The sequence below is a fragment of the Centruroides vittatus genome, unplaced genomic scaffold, assembly GCF_030686945.1.
Source record: "Centruroides vittatus isolate TY-2023 unplaced genomic scaffold, ASM3068694v2 contig_882, whole genome shotgun sequence".
NCBI lineage: Eukaryota > Metazoa > Arthropoda > Arachnida > Scorpiones > Buthidae > Centruroides > Centruroides vittatus.
Genome location: NW_027122574.1, coordinates 1,429,233 through 1,456,080, shown reverse-complemented (window position 1 = coordinate 1,456,080; position 26,848 = coordinate 1,429,233). Strand labels below are relative to the sequence as shown.

The following is a 26,848-nucleotide window of genomic DNA, read 5'->3' as shown; positions in this document are numbered from 1 at the left end:
AGCAAACCAAGAAAAAGGAATCTTTATGCACGTGTTCCGACTCTTCGGATGGATGGCAGACATATAAAGGTGGTGAAAGAACTTAAATACCTGGGGATAATTCTAGACCATAAGTTGTCCTGGAGTAATCATATTGATTATATCACCAGACATACTGGATACATCATGCATGCTTTTGCCAAGGTGGCTAGGACGACCTGGGGCCTTAGCTACAAGGCTATGGAAACAATTTATGACAGCATTTTTCTACCTGTTCTAACTTACGGATGCGGTACCTGGGGCTCTGCTGTTGAAAAAGTACACCCAAAAAGAAAGTTGATTTCTGCACAACGTAGAGCTCTGCTGTTGATTACCAAGGCATTTAGAACATCTTCCAACGCAAGCTTGCAAGTACTTGCTCGCAAACCGCCAGTCGACAAATACATAAACTATTTACATAAAATCTGGTCGATTAAATGTGGTAATTTTTCTGCTTCAGTGTCAGACCTCTTCGACGGGGAGTCTTGGGAGGGAAACATTCCATATAAATATGCCATAAGTCCTTATACTAACTTTAGATTTAATGAGGTTTCTTCTACTGACTGTGTCATCACTATTTATACCGATGGTTCGAAGTGTGGCAGTCATGTTGGAGCAAGTTTTGTAATGTACCGCAATGAGACTGAAATCTTTTGCAACTTATTTAGACTCGGTTCACTCTGTAATATTTTTCAAGCGGAACTTTATGCAATTTTGCAAGCAATTAAGTGGTGTGAAAGGGTAGCCAATAATACTAGAATTGCGATTATTACTGATTCACTCTCATCTCTCTCTGCGATTAGGAGAAAGTCTGCTCATCCTTTAGTATTCAATATACAACAACTATTAGTGGATACAGATAATGAATATTACTTTCAATGGACTCATTCTCACTGTAACAACTGGGGCAATGATCGGGCAGATGAACTTGCCAAGATGGCTGCCGAGGATCAGAATATAATTATCAGTTATAACAAGGTCTCCACAAAAGTGCTGAAAGCCGTTCTATGGAATCAAATGATCGAGGATTGGCAAAGAGATTGGAATTTAAATACATCAATAACTAAACAATTCTTTCCTGACATCAAAAAATTTTTGCACAACACCTGGATCGCTGTTACTCACCACTCTGTACAATTTTATACCGGACATGGTCATTTCAATTCTTATCTTACTCGTTTCACATCACACACTAATAACCTCTGTCCCGTTTGTAACGTTATTGATGGTAGTTTACATTATATTTTTGAGTGTCCTATGACTGAATGTGAAAGACACTGTTTACGTGCTCTTCTAATCTACAAAAACCGTTCTTGGCCCTGTGAAATACAAGACCTAACTATGGATAAGGACACTCATGATTTACTTTACAAACTATTTGAAAAATATTTTATAGTCACACCTATCTCCTGAGTCTTACTCATTTGAAAGTTGGAAAGTCCTCTTATTTATCCGCAAATCATCTGATTTAGAAATCGTTCTCACTTATTGATGTATCTAACTAATTTATGTAAACCTACATTGTCGGGCTTTATTGTATTGTACGCTACATATTCTATTCCTACAGATCTGTATTCCTACAGATTTTATTGCAACTTCTTTAAACTGCTATATATTTTAATATTGTAATTGTTAATACCTCTCGTCTATTAATAGCATCGTTACCCCTCTTATTACTGTAAGAAAATCTGTTACGTGATCTAACATTCTAATTTGTACATATTGTATATCCTTGTTCCTTGTATGTAACCCTGATAATGCTTTGCGAAATCAGGGCATATAACTCTGTTATGTTAATTAAATCTAATGAATAATGAATAATAAATATCTACTATATAAAGTTGAAAAAAATGGGCATTTTTCTTTCTTTCTGTCACGGTATGCCACAAGGGACACCCCTAGCTATTATTTTAATTAACAATATAATATATCTACATACATCAAGGAACACAGGGGATGTAAACAACACTTTCGGGAACCATTTTACCGGTGTTAGATGTAAAACGAAAAATTTCCGTTAAACGTTTTCGAACTTGGTAGTTCTTCTTCAGACGGTAAATCTGCGTTTTTTACTGTCTGAAGAAGAACTACCAAGTTTGAAAACGTTAACGGAAATTTTTTGTTTTACGTCTAACACCGGATAAAAGGTTCCCGAAAGTTGTTGTTAACCATATAAATTATAGAAGTCTTGAACACAAATTTGTGTTAATAACAACCACATGGCTTTTTTCCACCTTTATTTAGTTGATACGATACACGTTTCGGGCCTTATGCCCCTCATCAGTCAACTAAAAAAATATAAAATAATGTATACAGCGTTTTTACCGACAAGTTCAAACAGGGGAAAGTTCAGACTAAAACTTATACCAGAGGTTTGTCTACAATTTTGTCTTTAAAGAAATTTTCTGGAATCTGTTTCAACATAAACGAGCCAAAAGTGCTCGAACGACCTTTGAAAATGTACTGTGCATTAACCATCTCTACTAAGAAGTACAAGAGAACAAATAGTAAGAAACTTGTCCCGATTTTATCCATAGTTAATTTAAATTTATTGTTATATTAAATATTTGTACTTTTTAACTCAAAATAGATGTACAAGAATTTTATAACTTTTATTCTTGAGTTTGTAATGTCCAAACTTACCGTGTACAAGTGCCATACTGGGGAAGAACTGGTATGTTATATACGTTTAAATGTTTATATAACTTGTCGGTAAAAACGCTGTATACATTGTTTTATATTTTTTTAGTTGACTGATGAGGGGCATAAGGCCCGAAACGTGTATCGTATCAACTAAATAAAGGTGGAAAAAAGCCATGTGGTTGTTATTAACACGAATTTGTGTTCGAGACTTCTAGGAATAATACAACACGGTTTCACAAAAATCATCAAATCAATATAAATTATTTATATTTTTACAGTATTATAATCAGTATATTATTTTTTTATTTGTAATTTAGTATGCCCCGATGACTGCATCGGGTCTTTTGACTTGTTAATATATAAAGGTGCTTTGTACTTTGAATTTAACTCATTTCAGGCCATTTGAATTCTTAATCATTCAAAGATCAAATCAATTTTTCCCATTAGAACTAATTGAAAGTGAATTCCCAGTCCCTAAACAATATTCATTTCAATAAACTTAAAACAGAAAATACAAATAATTTAAGATAAAAATAACACAATTAAATGCTCTAATAATAAATTAAAACAATACAGTACTTTATAACAGCAGTTCCCAACAGTGACATAGTGAACATAACTGGCGCTCAGGGCACAACACTTTATTGGCGCCCCCCCTCCAGAAACACATATAGTAATATAATATATATAATATACTCGTAATAAGAATATAATACAAATTATAATAGAATGTAGCACTTACCTTAAAATATCTATACTATATAACGAATAGTTACTATTACCTCCGTGCCCCGGGAGCAAGGGGGTCTATCATGCCCTGGGTGCCACTTGCAGAGGGTGCCTGGGGCATGATAGACCTCCTTGCTCCCTCCTCGCTATGCTACTGGTTCCCAACCTTTCTTGACTTGCATACCATATCTCTTGGCAGTTCATTTTGCTAAGTTTTATTTCACCACATGTTTGTCAAACCTAGATCAATTATACAGCACTGTACAATTACGAGTAAAAATAGTTTTGTTTAAATTGAAATGTATTGCAGGAAGGACGCAGATAAATACAATAAAAATATAATTATATTTTTATTTAAAATTAAGCATTGAATGCTGTGTGATGTCACTAAAGACCTAAACACAGAAACTGAATATTTTTATAGTATATTACTAATTTTTTTTTTTTTTTTTGCATATCTCTAAATCACTAAGCGTGTACCCCTCGGGATAAATATACCTCTGATTGGTAATCGCTGCTGTATAATAAAAAGAAAATTGTATTTATTTGGTGCACACTGTTGACTTTGGCATCTTAAATGTTGTCAACAGATCTACCACACACGTACTACTTTTGTGCTTTGCAATAAGTTCCTTTATTATCTTAATCATCAATATTACAACTTCCTGTTAGACTTTATTGCTTCCACACAGTTCTCAGATGCCATGGTTAATAATTAAAAGTTATATGAATTGAACAGAAAGTTTTTGCATATTTTTAGCAGCTGTTTGTAGATGTAATTTAAAATTTTTACTTCATGTTTTGTTTGAATAAAATTAAACAAAATGTGATGTTTTCAGATAAAAAGCATATCAAGCATATTATGCTTTACAAGTTTCAGAAAGGATATAATGCTATAGAAACAGTAAAAAGATTTCTAATGTATATGAAGATGATGCCCCTAAACTTCAAACATGAGAAATGTGGTTTAAAAAATTCTGTTTAGGAATTTTGAACTAAAGGATACAAAATGTACGTGGTGCCCAAAAGCTGTTGAACAAGAAAAATTGCTGGAAGAAATGTTAAAAATTGACCAATAAAACACACTATACACATTAACCAAACATACCACAAATGAAGCAAAAAAAACACTGAAAAGAGATTAACACAAGAGCAAGAGACAACTTGGATGCACAACAGATTGGATTTACCCTTAGTGTTTTTTTTTTTTTTTTCACTAATCATGTAATTTGCAAATTGAAGTATCATTTGAACTCCAAAGCAAGTTTTTGTTGAATTTAGCATTTGAAGTACAAGATACTACTGTACCATATTTCCACACTTATAAGAGCATGTAATTGTATCTGAGTATAAAAGCATCCTTATACGAGGGTGATTCAAAAAGTAATGTAGCAAGAACTCTCACAGGTGCCATATTCCTCCTTGTGTTCAAATTTCCCATTAGGGCAGCAGCAGAAGACCACAGCTTACAGCTTATCACACAGGCGAAGGTGCAAATGTTGCATTAGACTCTTGCAATATCATTTTGAAAATGGCTCCGCTCTGGGAAATGTGGAAGTGCGTAGTGTGATTCTGTTTGAAGGGCAACTCACCAGTAGAAATTCATTGTCAAGTTGTTGAGGTGTACGGTGGTAATGTCATGTCACAAAAACAGGTGTGGGTGTGGTGCACTGAGTTCGATAAATGCAGGACAGATGTGCAAACTGAGCAAACTGAATTGTTACAGTGCTTCAAGTGGAAGGAACTGGAACATCTTCCCTATAGCCCCAACCTGGCACCCTGTGATTTCCATCTCTTCAGACCATTGAAGAAGCATCTGGTTGGTAGATGATTCTAAACTGATATGGAAGTTCAGCAAGCTGTCATGGCGTGGCTGAAGGGACTTGATGCAGATATCTTCTCTGCTGGCATCGATGCCTTGGTATATCGGAATAAATGTTTGGCCAAGCATGGTGACTATGTTGAAAAATAATATGTACCAGTGCCATAATAATCGTATTACTATTTGCCTGTGAAATAAAATTTGTACAGAACTCTTGTTACCTTACTTTTTGAATCACCCTCATAGATGGGCAAAATTGACACTATATTCTGCAAAGTACTTAAAAAAAAACTCACTATTTTTAAAAATACTTCTATAGTATTGGAAGAATTTTTTTTATTTGTTATTGAATAGTTATTGTATTAGTATATTTACATTGACATAGCAGTCTAGTACTAAACATAAGAGCATGTTCTTACATGTGCCTTACATATGGTACCTTATGAATTCTTTTTGTAGTAATTTTAGGTTTTTTAATCCATCTTTAGAGATTGTTTTTTTTTTACACAGCTTATTCAAATGTTTATAATATGTATAAATATAAATAGTCAAACCTAATAGTTATATATTAAAGCCAAATGATTGCTGAATTATGTTGGGTTATATTACCTACTAGAGTAACTTACTAACAGAAATGAAGAGAGTATAAATAATGAGAAGATGCACAGATGGCACAAATACATAAGTGATTTGTACAGAACAGAATATAATGTAGAACTGAAGGTAGAAGAAAGTGATGTGAATAAAGATGAAGGAGGAGCTCCAATTGTGACGGAAGAGGTTATGGGTACATTAGAAGGATTAAGAAATAGAAAATTAGAAGGCATCGATAATATCCCTATAGAATTCGTCAAGAATATGGGCAAAAACGGAATTAAGAAAATTTCTTTGTGATGTGATCTATGATACAGGCATGTAGCCTGACAACTTCCTGTGGAATATTTTAATTCCCATTCCAAAGAAAAATAAAACAATCAAATGTGAAGGTTATAGAAGAGTTAGCCTGATCTGCCATACCTCAAAAATCCTTTTAAGAATGTTAGAGAAATGCCTCTATGGAAAACTGAACCCATTCATAAGGGAAGGACAGTTTGGATTCAGAGGCACTAGAGATGCAATAGGGGTGTTGAGAACCATAGGGGAACGATACATTGAAAAAGGAAAAGGAATGTTGGTGTGTTTTATAGATCTAGAGAAAGCATTTGAAAAAATTGACTGGAAAGATTAATGAACATGTATGGAGATGTGTTCACAGCATGACAGTATCAAAACTGGTTTGCAAAATTTCGTTCTTGCAATTTCAATATTGAAGATGCACCATGTTCTGGAAGGCCAGTTGAAGCTGAAGAAGGCAAAATAAAGGTATTGATTGAAGCAAACTGCTGAATAACAACATGAGAAAGCACTAAGAGATTAAATTTGTCGAATTCAATCATTTATGATCATTTCAAAGCTTGATATATCAGTTCCACGTGTTCTTAAAGAAAGCAATTTGCTCTGTTGAATTGACATCTGTGATCTGCTTCTCAAACATCAAGAAAATGATCCATTTTTGAAGCAAATCATGACTGGCAATGAGAAATGGATTGTTTACAACAATGTCAAACACAAGCGACCATGGAGTAGAAGAGATGAGCTGGCTCAAAACGCTTCAAAAGCTGATATTCGTCAACAAAATATGATACTCTCTGTTGGTGGGATTTTAAGGAAGTTTTTTTTTTTTTTGGAGCTTATACCAGACAATTCCACAATTGAATTGATTCGAAAGTGTACTGCCATCAAACTGGACAAATTGAGTGATACCATCAACAGAAAAGGTATAGTGTTTCACCACGATAATGCAAGATCTCACACAGGTTTGGCAACTCATCAGAAGCTGTTACAGCTTGGATGGGATGTGCTACCACACCCACTATATTTGCCAGATCTTGAATATTATTACTTGTTCCAGTCTTTACAAAACGTTTACTTCAAATGAGGATGTCAAAAATCACTTGGATCAGTTTTTTGTAAGCAAAGATCAGAACTTTTATGAGAGGAATCATGCTACTACCAGAAAGATGGCAAAAGGTATTCGACCAAAATGGTCAATATACAATTCAATTAAATATTTATATATTATAAGAAAAAATTTCTTTTCATGAGAAGAAAAACAAAATTACTTTCCAAACAACCCAATATTATATACACTGTATATAATATTTTAGTAGATAGATAGGTCTGATCTAATCAGGAAAGAAAACTAGACAAAGATTATGCTTTCTGTCTGGACAGTTCAGTTTTATCGGCAAAGGGTGCCACTAGAGTTTATCTGGTGGATCCCTTTGATGCAGAAAGGGAGCAACCAAAATTGACAGCTAGGATTCTCTCTTTTCATTTACCAGTGACCCCGGTGATGGACAGTATAAAATAAAACCATTAAGTATGCCAGACAAATTTTTATAAATGATGTTTTTGTTTATACTGTATTTGGTTTGTAAGAGATGGATATGTGAGAGATTCCTATGGCATCAATGAGCACTAGTGAATTGTAGCTATCTCCTTAAAACTGACAGAGAAATATCCAATCGTGAAGATGCTATTAAAATGAACTTGCTACTTCACAGTCAGTTGGGTGCACCAGTTTTTTAAGACTTGTTAAAATATGTATTGTTTGCATTTCAAATAACACACAAAAGAAATATTTTCAAAAACATTAAGTGTTTCTCTCACTATCTTTTATTAAAACAAGATGTCAAGATTGTGCATATTAAGTAGCAATGATTGTTTGTGCAAGACCACTGAACGATTATGTTTTAACTGTTTTTATGATAAATACCACCAAAAATGTTTTCATATTTTTGTGAAATTGTAATTGTAAGTATTTATTGCCTGTATATTTTTTGTGCCAAAAACTTTAAATTGTAAAAGAATAATTTTTGAATTCCCTGATATTTTACAAAGAATAATAAATTTAAAATTCAATAATTAAAAATGGTATAAAAATTGTGTTGGAAAGTAATTTCTTTCTTTCTTTTTTTCATGAAAAGAAAATTGTTCTTATAATATAGGCCTATAAATATTTAATTGAATTGTATTTTGACCATTTTGGTCGAATACCTTTTGCCATCTTTCTGGTAGTAGCATGATTCCACTCATAAAAGTTCTGATCTTTGCTTACAAAAAACTGATCCAAGTGATTTTTGACATCCTCATTTGAAGTAAACGTTTTGTAAAGACTGGAACAAGTAATAATATTCAAGATCTGGCAAATATAGTGGGTGTGGTAGCACATCCCATCCAAGCTGTAACAGCTTCTGATGAGTTGCCAAACCTGTGTGAGATCTTGCATTATCGTGGTGAAACACTATACCTTTTCTGTTGATGGTATCACTCAATTTGTCCAGTTTGATGGCAGTACACTTTCGAATCAATTCAATTGTGGAATTGTCTGGTATAAGCTCCAAAAAAAAAAAAAACTTCCTTAAAATCCCACCAACAGAGAGTATCATATTTTGTTGACGAATATCAGCTTTTGAAGCGTTTTGAGCCAGCTCATCTCTTCTACTCCATGGTCGCTTGTGTTTGACATTGTTGTAAACAATCCATTTCTCATTGCCAGTCATGATTTGCTTCAAAAATGGATCATTTTCTTGATGTTTGAGAAGCAGATCACAGATGTCAATTCAACAGAGCAAATTGCTTTCTTTAAGAACACGTGGAACTGATATATCAAGCTTTGAAATGATCATAAATGATTGAATTCGACAAATTTAATCTCTTAGTGCTTTCTCATGTTGTTATTCAGCAGTTTGCTTTAATCAATACCTTTATTTTGCCTTCTTCAGCTTCAACTGGCCTTCCAGAACATGGTGCATCTTCAATATTGAAATTGCAAGAACGAAATTTTGCAAACCAGTTTTGATACTGTCATTCTGTGAACACATCTTCATACATGTCACACAATTTTTTCTTGCTTGAACAGTAATATTACTTTTCGGTAATAAAAAAGCAAAATATGTCATAAATGCTGCTTTCAATTGTCCATATTTGACGGGACACCAAAAAAACAATTGCAAAGAATCAAACAAAATTTTTTACAAATAAGCTTTGAAATGTCAACTGTCAAAATATATAATGACAATACGACTTAGAATGAAATTGGAATGTAAAAATACAGCTAATTCCACTGGTGGTAAAAAAAAAATGAAATTACTTTTCAAACAACCCAATATATTTTTTGCTGGAAAGAGTATGGATGGTGTTGAGTTGCTTATTATTATATCTTTTTATCCTTACATATAAAACGTAATATAAATGTATTGATATGTATAATGTAAGAACCTACATTACATTAAACAATACGAAATGTGATTATAATGTTATACATTCGAGTCCACATAAGTCGACACCCCAAAGGGAAGTGGAAATGTGTCGAGTTATCCAATATGACAACTAAAGCAAAATGAAAAAACCACAAAACTACAATTAGGAAAATACAGTAGTGCAATGTACTGTACCTCTCTGCCCATCCATCACTGACACTAAAGTTGGTTTCTACTCCAGCAATTTCCATTGCCTTTTGTTTCAGTATCAGTCCCGAAACAGTAAGATTTGATGGATGAATTTGCTTTAGCCAATGTACCAGAGCATTTTCGACATCTTTGTACGACTTTCTCTGGTGTTTTCGAGACAGCCGCAATGAAGATCTGAGTTTCTTAACTTCCTCTTTTTTTTTCAGGATTTCTACCAATGTTGTTGTTGGAAGGTTTTTTCGTTTTGCAAATTCAGCTAGCAAAGTTTTCTTACATTAAAATTCAGACACAAGTTTGTATTTTTCCTTCAGCGTAAGCGTTGTTAGCTTTCGAACACTCATTTCCAACAGAAATGTGAAACACATGCTACAGATAATGCATGACTTGAGAAAATGCAAAATCGGATTCTGCTGTGATGTTGATATAGATTGTATATTTTCTTTTTGTTTATCCGTTATTATTTTATATATAAAATGTTAATATATACAAATTAATAAAAATGCCTTAATAACTCCCCTCCTGAAAAAAAATGAGTTCACACCGCAAGGTAAACTGTATAGTGTAAACTCATTTTTTCAGGAGGGGTGTCGACTTAGCAGACGTCTAATGAGTGTGGAACAGCAAAAGTATGTTGACTTTTCCAGTGGTGACGAGTTAAATGGTGTCGAGTAAACCAAAGTTTTTTTTAACATTAATGTTTATATAAGTTGGCTGGGACTACAGAAAATTGATTACTTAACCGACAGTGTCTAGTTATGCCTATGATGACTTATGCGGACTTGGACTCAACTATATGTATTTTATAAATATGGAGTGATAAAAAATTTTTTTTGATGACTAAAAACTATACATAACAAATTTAATAACAATGAGATAAATATTTTTTTTACATTTATAATTTAATCTCTTACGAGATTGGAACTCACATATTAACACTCTTCAATGCAATGCCTGGAGATGTGGCTGTGGAGAAGAATAGAGAAAATCAGATGGAGCGCTAAGGTGAGAAATGAAGAAGTCCTAAAAGAGTGGGTAAAAAGGAGCATTCTAGAGACAAAAAGCTAATTGGATAGGATGCATGATTTGAGAGGAATATTTATGGAATGATGTTATGGAAGGAATGGTTGCAGGCAGAAAGAAATGAGAGAGAAGGGGAATTAAAATCATGGATGACTTAAAAGAGGGTAGTTCTAAAGATTGCAGGCTAAAGCAGCATGGATAAGGAGTTGGTGCTCATTAGACCTGCTATAACTAGCAGAAAACTCAAAAGGATGATATTACTACTACTATTAGCATTAGAAAAAAATCTATTACTATTAGAAAAAAATGTAATTGGGAATGCTGGAAATACACATCTTGAGTGAAATGTTTAAACCCAGTATTTGGTAGGATGTTACCAACTTCTCCACAATTTTTTCATAGTTGTTAGCTTGTACATTCCCTAAAAAATTCTTGCTCAGGATTTTGAATGCATCCCACAATATCTTTTCTGCTGGGTTAAGTTTTTCTTCAGAACTAGGATCCTTTAAAAGCTGTCTTACTTTGGGACCAACAAAACTTCTCTCCTTTACTTTTGCATTGTTCAGATGAGAGAACTTTTCTTCAGGTAAGCAAAGCCTTATCCTTCACTGTCCATACCTTTCACAAAGCTTTCATTAAACAGTTTAATATGAAGAAGAGATAAGAGGATTTTAAGTTTTTGCCACCAGAGCTGGATAAGCAATATTATTTTGACCTAGTACATTTTCTATGTGATCAGGCCACTTTTTTACCAAATAGTGACTGGTTCTTGCTACACTGTTCATTTACCTAGAAAACAGCTGAATTTAGTGTATCCTCCTTGAAGACCTGTTGGCATTGCAACAACTTTGAGGTCAGCACATAAAATACAATTAACATAAGTAGAATATATCTTATCCAGCATGAGCTTGGTAATAAAGATTTGTTCAACAGTGGCAACAAAACTCTTCTAAGGCTGAACTTTGATGAGTCAATAAAGGGTCTCCACTATGCAGGATCCTGTGGCAGCTGAAGTTCCTCTGAAAAATTGGTATTTCGTTGCAAAAAATGAGATTGTCCTCCATTGAAAAAATTCTCATTTCCTGATTCCCTTTTTTCTGTAACAGGACATCTTAACTTCTTTCTTCAAAACTTTCCACTGCTGGATATGTGTTTTATAATTTATTCAAACAATAGTAATAGAAAGTTTGTCTAGAAGAGGCATTTTTCTGCAAAAAGTGATATTTAAAAAAAATAATGGGTAATAGAATATTTTGGACTTCAGATTTGCATTCAGCACACTAAAATACATAAAATTTTCATTTTCTTTTATGGGATGATTTTGATAAAAAACAATGTTATTGTTTAGGATGTAAGAAGGCTAAATGGCTATAGATAAGCCGTTAGGCCTCCATCTAATGATAAATTTAATTAATTAGATAGTGGCCTAACTACCTATAGCAAATTACTTTATTTCTAATTGTTAAATTTGCCTTGTTATAGCCTGATAATCTGGCTGTTCATTTGGCATATTTAATTGAATAGGGTTGATGTTTATGTTGCTAGATGTTGCTTTGAATTTAAATTCCAAAAATAATTTTTAATGTTAATACTTATCTTCTGTATTGTAAAATTTAACATTTGCTTGATTTTGTTAATTTTTATGTATTTTCAAACAAATAATTTAAAGTAGCTTTAATTTAGAAAGAAACAGATAATTTTAAGTAAATATACAATTTTGCTGTAGTATTCTAGTGTAGTCTTATATGATTATAGCAGGGGGGAGGGGAACTTTTTTAGCCATTACCCCAAAATATATTTGTGTAAGTTGACGTTACCCCCCCTCATTTTGAAAAGGAGAAAATCGATACAAATTTAAATTAAACACTATTTATTGAATCACTTTACACTGAAAGTGAATCTTGAAAATAATAAATAATAGACAAACCAAATAAAATTATCATTTTGGAACACAATAATTTCATTGAAAACTTTTACTCTTTAGGTTTTGGAGAAACTAATTACCCCCAATAATTATCATTTTTACCTCATTTGGGGTAATTTACCCTGGTTCCTGACTGCTGGATTATAGACTATAAAAAAATTTTTTTTATATAGATAATTTAGAAATTGTATTTTATGATGATTTAGAATTACTTCATATTATTTTAAATGTTGTTTTGGTCTATTCCAAAATATATCATTCAAATGAAGTTCTGGAATATTAAAAATAATATACAGTAGAGCATCGATTATCCGACCCCCGATTAACCGACTTATCGGTTAACCGACCACGTTCTAGTCGGCAAATTCAAATGTTTGCTAGTGATGTGGCGCTACAATATTTGGTTATGTCTTGGCTACTTTAATATTATTTTTGTTAAATTTTTGCATGTTTTAGCTGGCAACACTGGCTTGACCATGAAATGGAGGCTAGTATTTAAACCAGACCTAATACACTAAACCAAAAAGTATGAAAAAATACATTATTAGTAATCTGACTTTTCAGTTATCCAACCAACCCCAGTCCCCAATTAAGTCAGATAATCGATGCTCTACTGCAATCTCTAAATTATGTTTTCATTTCAAATTTATATAATAATGTAAAAAATACAAAAATTTTTTGAGGATGCTGCATAGAAAATCTTGCAAGAAATTACTTGTACATATAGAATTTTTATTCAGAGTATTCAGCATAACTGATAGCAAACAAAGCTATCTTGTAGAAATTGGAGTTTTACTTTGAGCTAGTTACATTATTACAAATTTCTTCTTTCTGAACTCTTCAATCTGCTGTTGGATGAAGATCTATTTGTATTGTTTATTGATTTAGGAACAAAAATAGTTCAGTAAAATCTGACATTTTACTGCACTTAAACTTTGATAATCATTTATTTTAAAATAAGAAATTTTGAAAATATTTATTAATTAGTTATAATGAAGTCTTCCTTATTTGTGTTTATTCAAACTCTTCAGGTATCAATATTAAAATGAATTTTGACAATGGTTGGTTAAAAGTAATATAGCATATTATTGTTTTTTGTGTTAATTAATTCAAAATATTGGCAAATTATATCATAATTATATTGTAAAAGCTTTACTTTAAAAATTAATTTGCATATTAAAGTTTGCTCAAAATTTTTTTTATTGTTAACCTATTTAAAATAATGACAAACATTTTAACAATAGATTTTTTTTCTATTATTTATTAATTATAATTTGCCTTTATTGTGTTAGGAACTTGTCTGGATGAGATCTAAATAAGCTGTAATTAATGACTATCAGATCCCACCAGCACAAAAATGTAAGTTAATTGTTTTCTTTAGTTTATTTAAATCCTTACGAAGTTTATGAAATGCAATTTCACTTTAAGCATTTTGTAAAATTATATTAAAAATATCTTTTAGTAAATTAAAGATGTCCATATATTTTTTAAAACTTTTTATTGTTGTTTAAAGGAGAACACAGTTTTTGACATCCTATAGATTCTCTCTTACTGTGGGTCAAAATTGGAGACAAGACTGCTTACAATTGATAAAAATTGCTTGCTTTCTATGCCAATAGAAATGCATTTTCTGCAGTGTCTTCTCTACGTTATCATAACCAGTGTATTATAATCTACAGATTGAAATGGAGTACCATCACACAGAAAATCAATTAAGGTTAACACTCTAAAATAATAAAAAATACAGTACTTCACCGCAGCAGAATAGATTACAAAAAGATTCAAACACTTTGGAGTACTAGATACTCATCATTACATAGTACTGTGTTCTAGTTTTGAATTAATATTTCTGAAGAGTATCTAATATTCAGAAGTGTTAGTACCTTGTTTTGTAAGCTTTCCTTCTCCATTAATATAGATTTTTTTATAAAAAAATTGATTGCTTTAATAATAAATTAATTTTTAATATGATTTGATTCATAGTTTAGTTCATTCTTTTAAAAATGATAGTTCAAATTGTTAATCTTTAATTTTCAAATTTTTATCTCCATTTTTTTACTTTTCAAAAGTAAGATTTTGTAAAAAAAAACTCATTAAATTACATTATTATTTAAAGTAAAGAATCTTAATTCTATCGTTTTAAAATGATGTCTATGATTAAAATTGCCTGGTAATAAATATGCCTTTTAGTTTATAATTTTGTTTAATTATGTAAGAGTAATCAACTTGTATATCAACAATATGTTTATTAAATGAAGGAATGTTTCTATTATCTTCACTGACCATTATCAAATTTAAATTTAAACAATTTTTTTTTTTACCTATTATATGTATTACTGGTATGTAAGTTGATTATTCTTCCATATTTCAAATGACCAATTTACTGTAGAATTTAAGATATTCTTACTTTCATAAATATAGAGAATTGTGTTTAAAACTACTGTAACTATTTGACATTCACAAATAGAAAACTTATTTTCTTTCAAACCATACATTCATTTTTAACTGAGTCACTCTGTATTTCAAGTTGTTATATTTAATTAAATTAATAATACTAGTTAAAAGATAAATATTTTAAATAATGTGACATTGTGAAATCATGATATGTTTATGATCTATTCAATTTGATACAATGAAAGCTCTGTTATTTAGCATTAGTAGAGAGCAACATTGTTAGTTAATTGAATGACACACTTATAATATAGAAAATATGTGGAATGTTGCAAACAAAAATTATTATATTTAATACACAACAAATACCAACTCTTTAAACTTAGTTTTGGACAAATAATGACTTCAACATCGTGTGACTCCAGCAAAAATTTTTTTACTGTATTGTAAGATATATCAAGAAAGAATTTTTTATTTAGTTATATTTACTTACATTTATTTATTTTCCATTTTGTTTCAGTTATTTTTAATTCTGGGAGTTGTGCTTTGTTAAATCTTGACTGCTGTCTTAACATTTCCCAACTAGAGTTTTATTTGAATAATGAATGGAATTGCATCCTACTAATTAATATTTTAGTCATGTTTATAAACAGAAAATTATTTAAAATTTATTCTTATAAATAGATGTAGAGAGACAAATTATGCAAAAACTTCTTTCTTGTAAACCTGTATAGTATGCAAATCAGAATGTATAAAAGGACATTGTCAAACTGACACATAGACAAATAGTACTTCAAAGTACATGCTAAATTAGGTATAATACTAGATTTGTACACTGTCAGATGTCATTAAAATCTTTATAATGCAAGTATCTTCAATGATACAAAACATTATCAGGCTAACAAAATCTTCTGACAGCAAGTTAACCTCCACTTCTGCTCATCAGTGAATAGCTGTTGAACTGTAAGTGATAGGTTCTAATTAAGAATGTTCTTTCTGATAAGTTCTTTTTCCTAATCAGATTGTGTTTGAGAATTTGAATAGTAATAATTTGTAATTTTTACTAATAATTAATTTTGTTGTTGTTATATATTTTTTATTTTGTAGTCAGAAAGTCATTTTGGATCTTGTTATGTTATTACATTTCAAACACTTATCACTTAGAACTGGATGTAATGCATAAAAAAACACAATAATCACTAAAATCAAGCAAAAAATGCAGAAAATATTTAACATGTATTTACTAGAAGAAGAAAAGTGTTTTGACTTTTTTAAAACATTGTCATGTTTACGTAGAATAAAATATAACTTGGAAGATAAGAATCCAATTCAGAAATAAAGAATGTAGCATCATTTGTTGGAATATAACATGTCATATTCAATGTCATTGCGTGTAGATGGTGTAAAAACACATGTTGGACTAAAAAGAGATTTCTGCACATTGGAGAAGATCTTGGAGACCTCCCTAAAGTTAACTGAAGAGTTTTGGAGAATGATTTATAGACTTCTAGTCTCTCTAGGTCAGTGTTTCTCAACCTGGAGGTCGCAGTGATATTAAAGGGGGTTGTTACCCCCAGCACGTATACATCAACTTGTAAATTGTTCATGTATGTACACGTCATACATGTATGTTTATACCTGTCGCTATAAATGCAGCGACATAAAATAATAGGAATACTGTAGTTGTATTACATTTTTTTATACTATCGGTATTTTCTTAATATATAAAATCAGTGCAATGTGATTATATAATATTTTAAAAAATTTACATTTATAATTGCAGTCAAATTTCAGTTAGTAATAGTAAGGCTTACTGTTGTTATTCCTTTGGGTGAGGGTCGTGAAATATTAATTTTATTTATATTTACTATTTGGGGGGTCGTGGAGCTAAGAAGGTTGAGAATCACTGCTCTAGGTGTTTTAATAAATACCAGTTAGTGCCCTGTTGTAGAAAGCAGACTTTATTAATGGCAACATCGACATCATATTCTGAAAGCATATTCCCTTTTGGATGGAATAGATATGTTCTTTAATGTGAATGTTCAGTGGACATGTAGTGGCTCCTATATAAACCAATTTCTTATCGAATTATGAGTCCACAATTTGAATAGCATAGACTCCTGGAAAGTATTTTTAATCAAACAGATTTTTGATGTTCTGCAATAGGGAGATCAATAGGTTCCTTTTAAAGGCCAATTTGAGATTGTTGACTTTGGTAATTTGTTTGAAAATGGTAGTAAAATGAGGGTTGTAACAAGTTTTCTTATCTCCATTTACAAACAAATTGCCAAAGTCAACAATGTACTTTTAAAAACTGATCAAGTTTTTTTTTTTTTTGTTTATGATGGACTTGTCACATACTGATGCAGTCTATGACATTGATTGTGTTCTTTTGCTGAAACTCCACTCACGTGAAAGAATGTAGAGTCACACTAAAGTGGTAGAATTTTAGTTCTACCACTTTAAACATTAGTTCTCCCTGATAACAAATACCGAAAACAAATTGATTTACTATAATACAAAATTGACTATAAAACATGAAAAGCAAAAATTTTAAACATGTTGGAAATGGCATCATATGTTACATATTATTTGCTGTCAGTGTGGACTGAGCTGAAATGAATACATAATTTGCTTTTTCAACTTTTTTTTATAATCACTTTAAATTTTTTTCATTTCAAAGTGAATAAATAAGAAAAAAGTGCTGTAGGGTCTTGAAAATATGATGTACAGGTGCAAAATCATATGAACTAAAAACATATAATTAACGAATGCAGAGAAAATCTGTGTAGAAAATATTTAACACATAATTGTGAAAAACACAAGAAATGTATAAACACAGAGTTGACTGTATCTGGAGCATTTCTAAAAAATGTACTGTAAAAGCAATTGTTTTGAAATAATAATTGCATATAAAAGAGAATGAAAGATATTATCTTGCATCTTAGCTAATTTAATTTTTAAGATTAAATTAGATTAAGATTAATTTTTAAGAATTAAATAAGGAATGATGTAATAATAAAAATTGTTACTTTACATTCTCTTAGGTTCAACGTAAACAAATTGGAAAAGCATAAATAAATAGGCAAAAGCACTTTTCCTTCATATGTATGAAAAATTAAATGATTTTATTCAGTGTCCCTTTTATGTTTTTAAAGTATAGTACATTTCATTTGATACTGTTCAGAAGATAGGTCAATATTTTCTAAGCAGTCTTTTTGTAACAAAATGAACATATTTTGTTGTTATGAGTTACATAGGAAACTATTGATGCTAAATAATGATTCTTGTGCTACTAGAAACCTGGCATGAATTAATCCATTTTAAGGGAATATTCTGAAATATATTTTCTGTGAGTAAATATTTTTTAATATATCATATTTCCTTGATTAAACCTCAAAATTCAAATAAACTTCAGTCTTTAAATAAATCTCAAGAAATAAAGGTGTTGTTAAAAATAAACCATAATCTCAAATGAATCCAGGTTGAAAAGCATGGAAAACCTGAAGTACCATACTGTATAGAGTGATGTACAGTACATACAAGGTAGTTTAGAGTGACAGATAAGAAAGATTACTAAAATTCTACCTCTCTATATTTTGTAAAGTTGAAAAGCACTTCCTATTTTAAGAAGGTTCACAGGAAAATTTTTGGAAATAAAATTATAGATATTATCAAGTCAATATTTGACAATATTTATAATTTTATCATAATTCAAGTTTTGCTAATTATCCTTTAGCTGATAAACTGGAGGACAATTAGGAAAACTGGATTAAAGATTGTGTGAATTTCAACCAGAAGATGATAGTTAAGATCTTGATTCAGATAATGACATCAAAACAGACACAAATGTAGCTGTAACACACAAATACAGTCAATAAATAGTTTTGAAAATGTAAAGTAATTAAAATATTTTTAGTTTTTTACCTACTTGTCACTTGTTGCAAGGTAATAAATCCTGAGAATATATGGTTTTAAAAATAAATTTCTTCTGGGTTTAATTGAGGAAATACTGTAATTATATTGAGTAAAGTAATAAAGTTATTTGTCAAAGTGTAATTCTCTTGTCAACTCTTCTCATGAATCAAGAATTTTGGCCAAATCATAGAAAACTATTGAAATCAGAAAAGGTACAGAAGTCAGTGATAAAGAAGATAATTTACTATATCAAATTTTTATCCTAGCCTCTGCTACTATATTAGATATCATTCATTAAAGTAAAACATTTTTTTGTAAATGTTGCAATAAAATGGCTAGTTAATAATTTGAAAAATTCATCTTTCTGAATAAAGTATAATCATTCTTTGCTATGTGAACATTATATTTGATTGAAAGTAGAACCAAATTATATTAACTACCTATTTTTCATTGTGCAATTGTTTTTTCACTATGGAGAATTTTTTCCATTAAAAAGCCACCACAAACTATATGTCAGATATGGTTTAGAATAATAGTTTTTAATCCAGATAATGTAAAATTATAATTAACAAGTTCAGTATGTTATACATTAATAAAGCCTCATGTTTAATAGTAGTATTTTTTTTTATCAAGCTGCATTCAAAATGAGCTGAACTAGCCTCTGTTACCATTGCGGTCAGGGACCTGGATTGTTTAATAACAAGGATTTTTTTTTTTTTTATCTGCTTGTACACAGATGATCCCCAATTGGCTTTTCTTTTCTATGTTTCATAAATTCAGTACACTGCCTTATATCATCCGTTCTACAACGTTCCAACTCCCCAGATACAAAAATTCAGCCATTAAAGTATTTATTTGCCAACCTTTCTTAAACCTTTCCACCCAGTCAATTGTGGGTGAAGATCTATGTTAAATTAGTGGTTTTTTTTCAGGGTTGGATACTCTCATATTGCCACTTGCACTCCAACCCATATTACACAGGGTTTTTTGCAATGATAGAGATAATGTCTTGCTTTTTTAAAATTCTGGAGTTTATGCTATTCCCTTACAAAATTCACAACTGTGTTGAAACTGGTATATATTGGGTGACTGACTGAATGCTCTATCTGTCTTGTGGAGCATTATTGAAGATGTTGTGCAATAGGTATACAACAGAGTTAGCTAATAGAGGTTATTACATTAGCTTTAATGTTCCTGAATTAATTTGTTTTCAATGAGAAATAGCTGTATTCACTAATTATGAGTTTGCTGTTTAGAATTAATCATATAAGGACTTAAGATGGTTAATGTTTCAGAAGTATTTTATTACCAATCTTTGTTAGATATGCATTTTTGGTGTAGCTCCTCCTTAGACTGGTTCATCCAAATAGGTCAGACTGTTCAGGGGCTATGTCCAAAGTGCATATCTGAGAAAGATTGGTAATAAAATACTTCTGAAACAGTAAACATCTTATTCATTAGTTCTTGTATGATTAGTTTCAAATACTAAACTCACAATTAGTGAATACAAGCTGTTTATAATCATAAACAAGTAATAGAGGGCAAATTTGATCTGCTTTTGTTACAAACATCACTCCTAAGATATTGTGAGGACCAAAGAACACTATTTATCTGGAAGTCTTTTTTTGTTACATGAATTTTCCATGCAACTTCCCTATGCTGACATACAAGTGAATTTTGCCTTGACATACTAGAATTGTGAATAGTGCTCTTTAAACTTGTGTATTTTGCATAAAAAATAATTTCACTTCATTAATAGCACTGCTGTGTGCTAATTTACAATATAGCAATATTTTGTATATTTATTTAGCAATTTTCATTAGTTTTATTTCGATATGTACCCTGGTGTTAAAAATTTTGTAAGTTTATATATTTCAATTACATTTTATGCTTGTGCAGGAGGAACAATTTTGAAAAAATTTTTACTGTTTGTATTTCATTTATCCAATAGTAGTGTTTTGTTCTATGTGAATGATAATATTCTGAAGAGGATAATTATATACTGTCAAAAGTATTTGTGTAAATAAACCTTTTCTGTAATGCCAATAGATAGTTGTGTTAATTTAATAAGTTTCATATTATGTAGTTAAAAGAATAAGTTTAATTTACTGATTTGAAGATTATAATATTTTTTTAATTTATCAGAAAGTGAATTTTGCCTTCTAATCATTAATTACCATATATTTCCGCAAATAAGACGATAGTTGAATCATAAAAAACGGCCCTCAAAATCCGGGGTCGTCTTATAGGACAGATACAAAAAAAATTAGATTGAAATTTATATAAATTAAAACCATTATAATAAAATGGACAAACCGTAATTATTTACTAGTAGAGAGTAGGGCATGTCCACAAAATGGAATAGCCCATACGACGTTTTTGTGAATAGTCAAGGTCAATACCCGAATCAGAGCGAAGATTTGCAACAATAGCAAGGCAGAAAATAAAATTTGTTCATTCGAAAAATTACGAATAGGACATAATTCCATATACGCTATACAGTATTATTATCCAGATGATGATCACTGATCTAAACTAAATTCATAGGCCACTGGTAGTTTGGGGGTTGTCTTATAGGACAGATATATGCTAAAACTATAAAACTTTGACGAAAATTTATACCTCGTCTTATCTGAAGGTAGCCTTATCTGCAGAAATATACGGTAAATATTTAATCTACTCTTAATAAATTTTAAAATATTTGCAATAAAATTGAGAATTATCATTGACTTTATCAATAATTTTTGTTTCTTAATCTGTATTATAAATTAAAATATACTAATTTGAAGAAAAATGTTTAAATTTAATCAGTTAAAATGTTTTAAATTGATTTTAAGTTATTTTTTTAATAGCTATGAAATTGTAGTGAAAATTTTCACTTTTTTGTTAAGAAATTAATTTTACTGAAAATGTACAAAATTTAATCAGTAATAAAAGTTTAGAAGTTATTTATGACTAGAAATCTTCAGACTGACTGCCTCATAATTGTGAAATTACTGTAAATTATAAGAAAATATTTATAGATTCAGCCATTAGTATTTCTCCAGTGTTACTATTGAAAGTAAATGTGTTCATAAACATAAACAACAGCCAACCCGATATATTAAAGCAATAAACCAACCAAAGCCGAATTTTCAGGCTGGAATCGGCTATATTATATCGCCGATTCCAGCCCGAAAATTTGGCTTTGGTTAGTGTAAATGTGTTCTTTGAAAAAAAAATCGTAATTGGACAAAATTCTTTATGCTGATTTGCAATTCTTGCAACTTTTATTTTTGATCATTCATATCTAAACTAATGTAATTTTTCCCCTCTGATTAACAAGTGGATGATGTCAACTTTTATGTCTCAATAACTATTTATATTTAATGACTTATCAAGAGTATAACTGATAAAATTTGTCACCAGTTTGACATTTTTGCTGTAAATTGATGATCATTTAATATGAGGAATTTCTTTAATTTAAAATATATTGATTTCTTTATATTAATTTAACAACTTTTCTGCATTGTGGAAATTTTTAGGAACAATATTTACATTAAATCAATAAAATTTATTTCCAAGCAATAATAAGAACGATTAAAGTAACAAATTCCAAAGAATAATATATACTACATTAAGTGGTTTTAAAGAGGATATCTTGTACAATTGCAATTAAGAAAGGAGTAATTAGTTGCTCTTTACTTCCAGAGTATTGTAAATTAATAAATTTAAATTAAAAAAATAATGTAATTATTAAAATAAGTACAAGACAGTGGATTTAATTGTTTCTCTTTAGACAAGATCGCTTTGTATTGATAATATAATGTTGGAAGTAAGTTGGTTTTACTTTTAATTTATATAGCATTAAATTATAAAATCAGAATAATAAATTTGATAGTTAAATACTATTATTAAAGATTTTATTGGATTAAAGGTCAATGAAGATAATGACTAAGTAACTTCATGATTCACTTTTGGAAGATTAATCATTAATGAATGTTCTTATCTCTGTAAATTTTAGTTTCTTCCTTAATCTGTTTTAGAAAAATTATTGCAATTAGTCCTGCTTATATGAAAATGTCAATGAATTAGGATTTTTTTTTACTTAGTTATGTTTCATGTTATGGTTCAATGCTGTATCTTTGTATGTATTTGCTAAGCAAATATGATTAAAAGTTTTAAGAGGATCTTATTTTTAGAATTGAGATGATCAAATACATACAGTCACTTGATTAAAATTTTAAAAAATCTTTTGTTGCTTTATGCCATTATTATTAATCAGTGATTTTAAGTGAATTTCTTGTGTTCATAATTTTAAGCTGCAGAAAATATAATATTAATCTGTATTCTACCAGTATAATAAAATTTTAAGAGGCCAAAAAGAATTCTAAGTTTTTTGAAGTTTTATTGTAAATAATTGAGGTGGAGCAGTAGTGAAGCTTCTTCTATTTCACTTATAGAATTGAGTTCATTCTAAAAATTTGATCAGTTGATTCAACTTTGTCATTTTACATATGATGAGACATGGAAATTAAAAATGTAATAAAAATGGTGGCGTCCATGATTTCCTTTTTGAGATACAATAGGATCAATTTGACAATGTTCAAGGTGGTTAGCATGAGTTTGTGCAATTAAAAAAAAAATGTTTTTTTTTTTATATATATCTGCAGCATTGTCACTGCCATAGTAGCAACAAGTGATCATAGGGCCTTCGTAGATGGCATCAATACAATATTATTGACTTACTAGCATTTTCACTTAATTCTTAGTTTGTGTTTGGAAGAAAATGAATTGTGCCTGGGCAGTCCATAAATTTTATCTGCATTTTTCTTGAAATTTTTACTCCCCCTTTCCTTCTTGTCCCAGTTTGTCCCAGTTTCTGTAACTCCCTTCCCTCTTTGGTTGTCCAACAAAACTTAGCCCCACTTAAAATCTTTATCACTATATGAATGATAGATACCATAACTAGAAATGAAACATACAAGAAATTTTGAAATAAATATAATAAAATTCATAAAGTGTATAAAATTTAATGAAATAAATAGACATCCATTCAAGCTCAACCCCTTCCTTCCCTGACTTGTCATAACCCTCTCCCCTTCTAATATGGATGTCATTTATGGACAACCCTATACTTTAAAAACTAACTCTGGGAGGAAAGGGAGCCACCATTAAATCCACTTATCAAATGGTTAATGCTGCAGGTAATTAAAATAATGAACACACTAACCTTATGTTTCTCCCAGCAGGATGGAAAAATTAAGACACAACAAATGTTTTTGGTCTACTCATAAGACCTTGCTGAGAGAAACCTAAGGTTAGTATGTTTGTTATTGCTATCTTGAAATGTAAATTTTAAATGTTAACAAATTTAAATTAAATGCTCATTACCAGTTATATTTACTTGAACTTCTGACTATTGAGCAGTAAAGTCAAAAAACATCAATTATTGAAATATAACACATCATGCATGCTACCTGTGATGAGTTCTGATTGCTATTTTGGATTGTAAAGGTAAGATGCTAATGATTCTGAGATTCGTCTTTATTTTGAACAAGAAAAAAGTTCATTAAGAATCAAGGAATTACAGTATATCACATTCGGTTGAATTATTGAATTTTGTATTATAACATATGGCATCTAAAGATAGATTTTATTTTACCAGTGTATATTATGGCATGTTTTTATAGTTATATTAGTTTATACAAATTTTTTACTTTAAAAGTCATTTAATTGTTACACACAAATGAATTTGTAGTTAATTTTATTGTTGTAATTTAATTTATAAAACAACACGAAGAAATTTTCTGTAGATTTTTTTTTCAAATTGCCACTTATAATAAGTCTTTAATTGATTATTAAAAATTATTTGTAAATAATTTTGGTCTGTGATTAATTTTTAATAATCAAAGCAATTCTTCTAATTTGTAATTGAATAAGGGGGAAAAACAGTTATTAATTTGAAATAAATAAATAGAATAAATTTGGTGTTAAAATGTTGGGGATTTCCTGTAGAATTTTCATTGTAAATTAATCTTATTTGATTCCAAAGTATTTGTTCATATGTGTTATTTTAAATTGGAATTTAAAAATAATTACTTCTTTATTGATTATATCTATTTATTTACAAACAACTATTAAAAAAATATATTAACAAATTAGAAAAAGAAATTAGACAATAAATTATGTGAACAAGATCTATACTAACTGTGACAAACTGATGTTTTTAATATTTTATGAGAAATTTTGCATTTATTTAATAATACGAATTTTGTTTATTTTATGTTAATAAAAAGGCAATGCAAACTTTTTATATGACATCGTATCTACTGGCATACATTTGCTGATTATCCATAATTTCCTGTACATATTTATAATAGTAAATGTTATATAATTATTTCTTCATAATTGTGAGTTATTCTGTCATGATTGAGTAAACACAGTCTGTGTCATGTGCAAATTGCAATGCTTTTAGAAAGGGTGTTTAAGTAAAATAATTGTGTCTGTATATCTAGAAAATTTGTGCCTATAAATTTTTTAAAAAATTAAACGAATTTCCCATACTTTCGTAGTGATGTGGAAAATAGATAACATTACGCAACACATTTATAACTAAAAAGGAAGGAACTTCCAAATATAGCATTCTTATTAATGACTTAACATATAAAAATATTTTATGTAAATTCTAGTAACACGGAGCAGTTTATCAGAAACGAAGTAGGATTTTTATACTTAAAGTATTTTCCCTGATGTCGACATAATAATTTAAATAATATAACTTAAAATCGGCATCGAACCCTCATTTTTAGATAAATACATAATCATTATATTTTAAATGCATTTTTATTTTATAAAGTTGATATTTTTTAAGTAAAGAATTTGAACTGAAGTGTTAAATGGTGGTTGTTTAACAATATCATTGTATAAATATTATATTTTGCTGCAGTTAAAACATGATGTGCACAATTTGATTGGAATTGCTAATCATCTAGTTTTCAAGGAAATGAAAAATTTCCTGGTTTCTTATTAAAATTTTCATTTATTAAATTTCAAAATACACATTTATACACGAAGTTTAATAATTTTTGGTCACAAAATTAAGAAAATTCTCCAGTTTTTAAACTCAGTTCTCTCGAATATCACCTTTATAAAAAATGTATTTATATGCAGTTAAAATATGTATTAAATTACAAAATAAAACTTTTAAAAATACTTCTTAACATTAAGGTAAAAAAAAAAATATTTAATAATAAAATATCATAATTTATGATTTTTATTTTGTAAATTTTAGTGTAGTGTTGTAACTTCAATATCATTGACATAATTAAAAAGTGCAGCTCACTTTTTCAAGTTATGAGCATTATTAAAATAGTCAAGATCATTATGATTACATACATAAATATTGTTTCAGTTTTTTAAGTTAAAATGGTTGAATTATGAAAACAACTTGAAGATTTAAACATTTTTCATTGTTCACTTATCAACAGGTACTGAAACAGAAAAATATAACTAGTGATGCTCAGACATTTAAATTATCATTTTGTTTTACTCATTTAGTAATCAGTTTATAAGCAAGAATAACAAATGATTACCCTGTGCAAACATTTTGATTTAAAATTTCAATTAGATACTAAATCAACTAATTTTATTTAACAATTTTCAAGTTCTTTTTAAAGAAAGTCTTTTATCATCTTCAAAAAAATGAATATTTTATGAGATTGCATATAAAATTATGTCCATTTAATAAAATTAATTCCATCCCATAAAATTCTTTAAGTGAAATTGATTGTATTTTTTATAGTTTTTTATCAGTAAATCTGCAAAAGTCTGTGAAATTAATTTAATGTGAAAATTAAAACAGTTAAACAATTTATCTACTTTCTATCA

At 29.6% G+C, this 26,848-nt stretch overlaps 1 protein-coding gene across 3 annotated transcripts in view; it reads left to right on the top strand.

Moving 5' to 3' along the window:
* The window catches only part of LOC136983408 (phosphatidylinositol 3,4,5-trisphosphate 3-phosphatase and dual-specificity protein phosphatase PTEN-like), an 88,917-nt gene that overhangs the window by 26,708 nt on the left and 35,361 nt on the right, over positions 1-26,848 (top strand). Inside the window, exon 2 of one of the 3 annotated variants that reach the window (XM_067280128.1) lies at positions 13,963-14,029. The exons of the other annotated variants lie outside the window; for them this stretch is intronic. The gene's annotated coding sequence lies outside the window, so the exon portion shown is untranslated. The remainder of the gene's footprint in view (positions 1-13,962; positions 14,030-26,848) is intronic. 3 annotated transcript variants of the gene reach the window in all.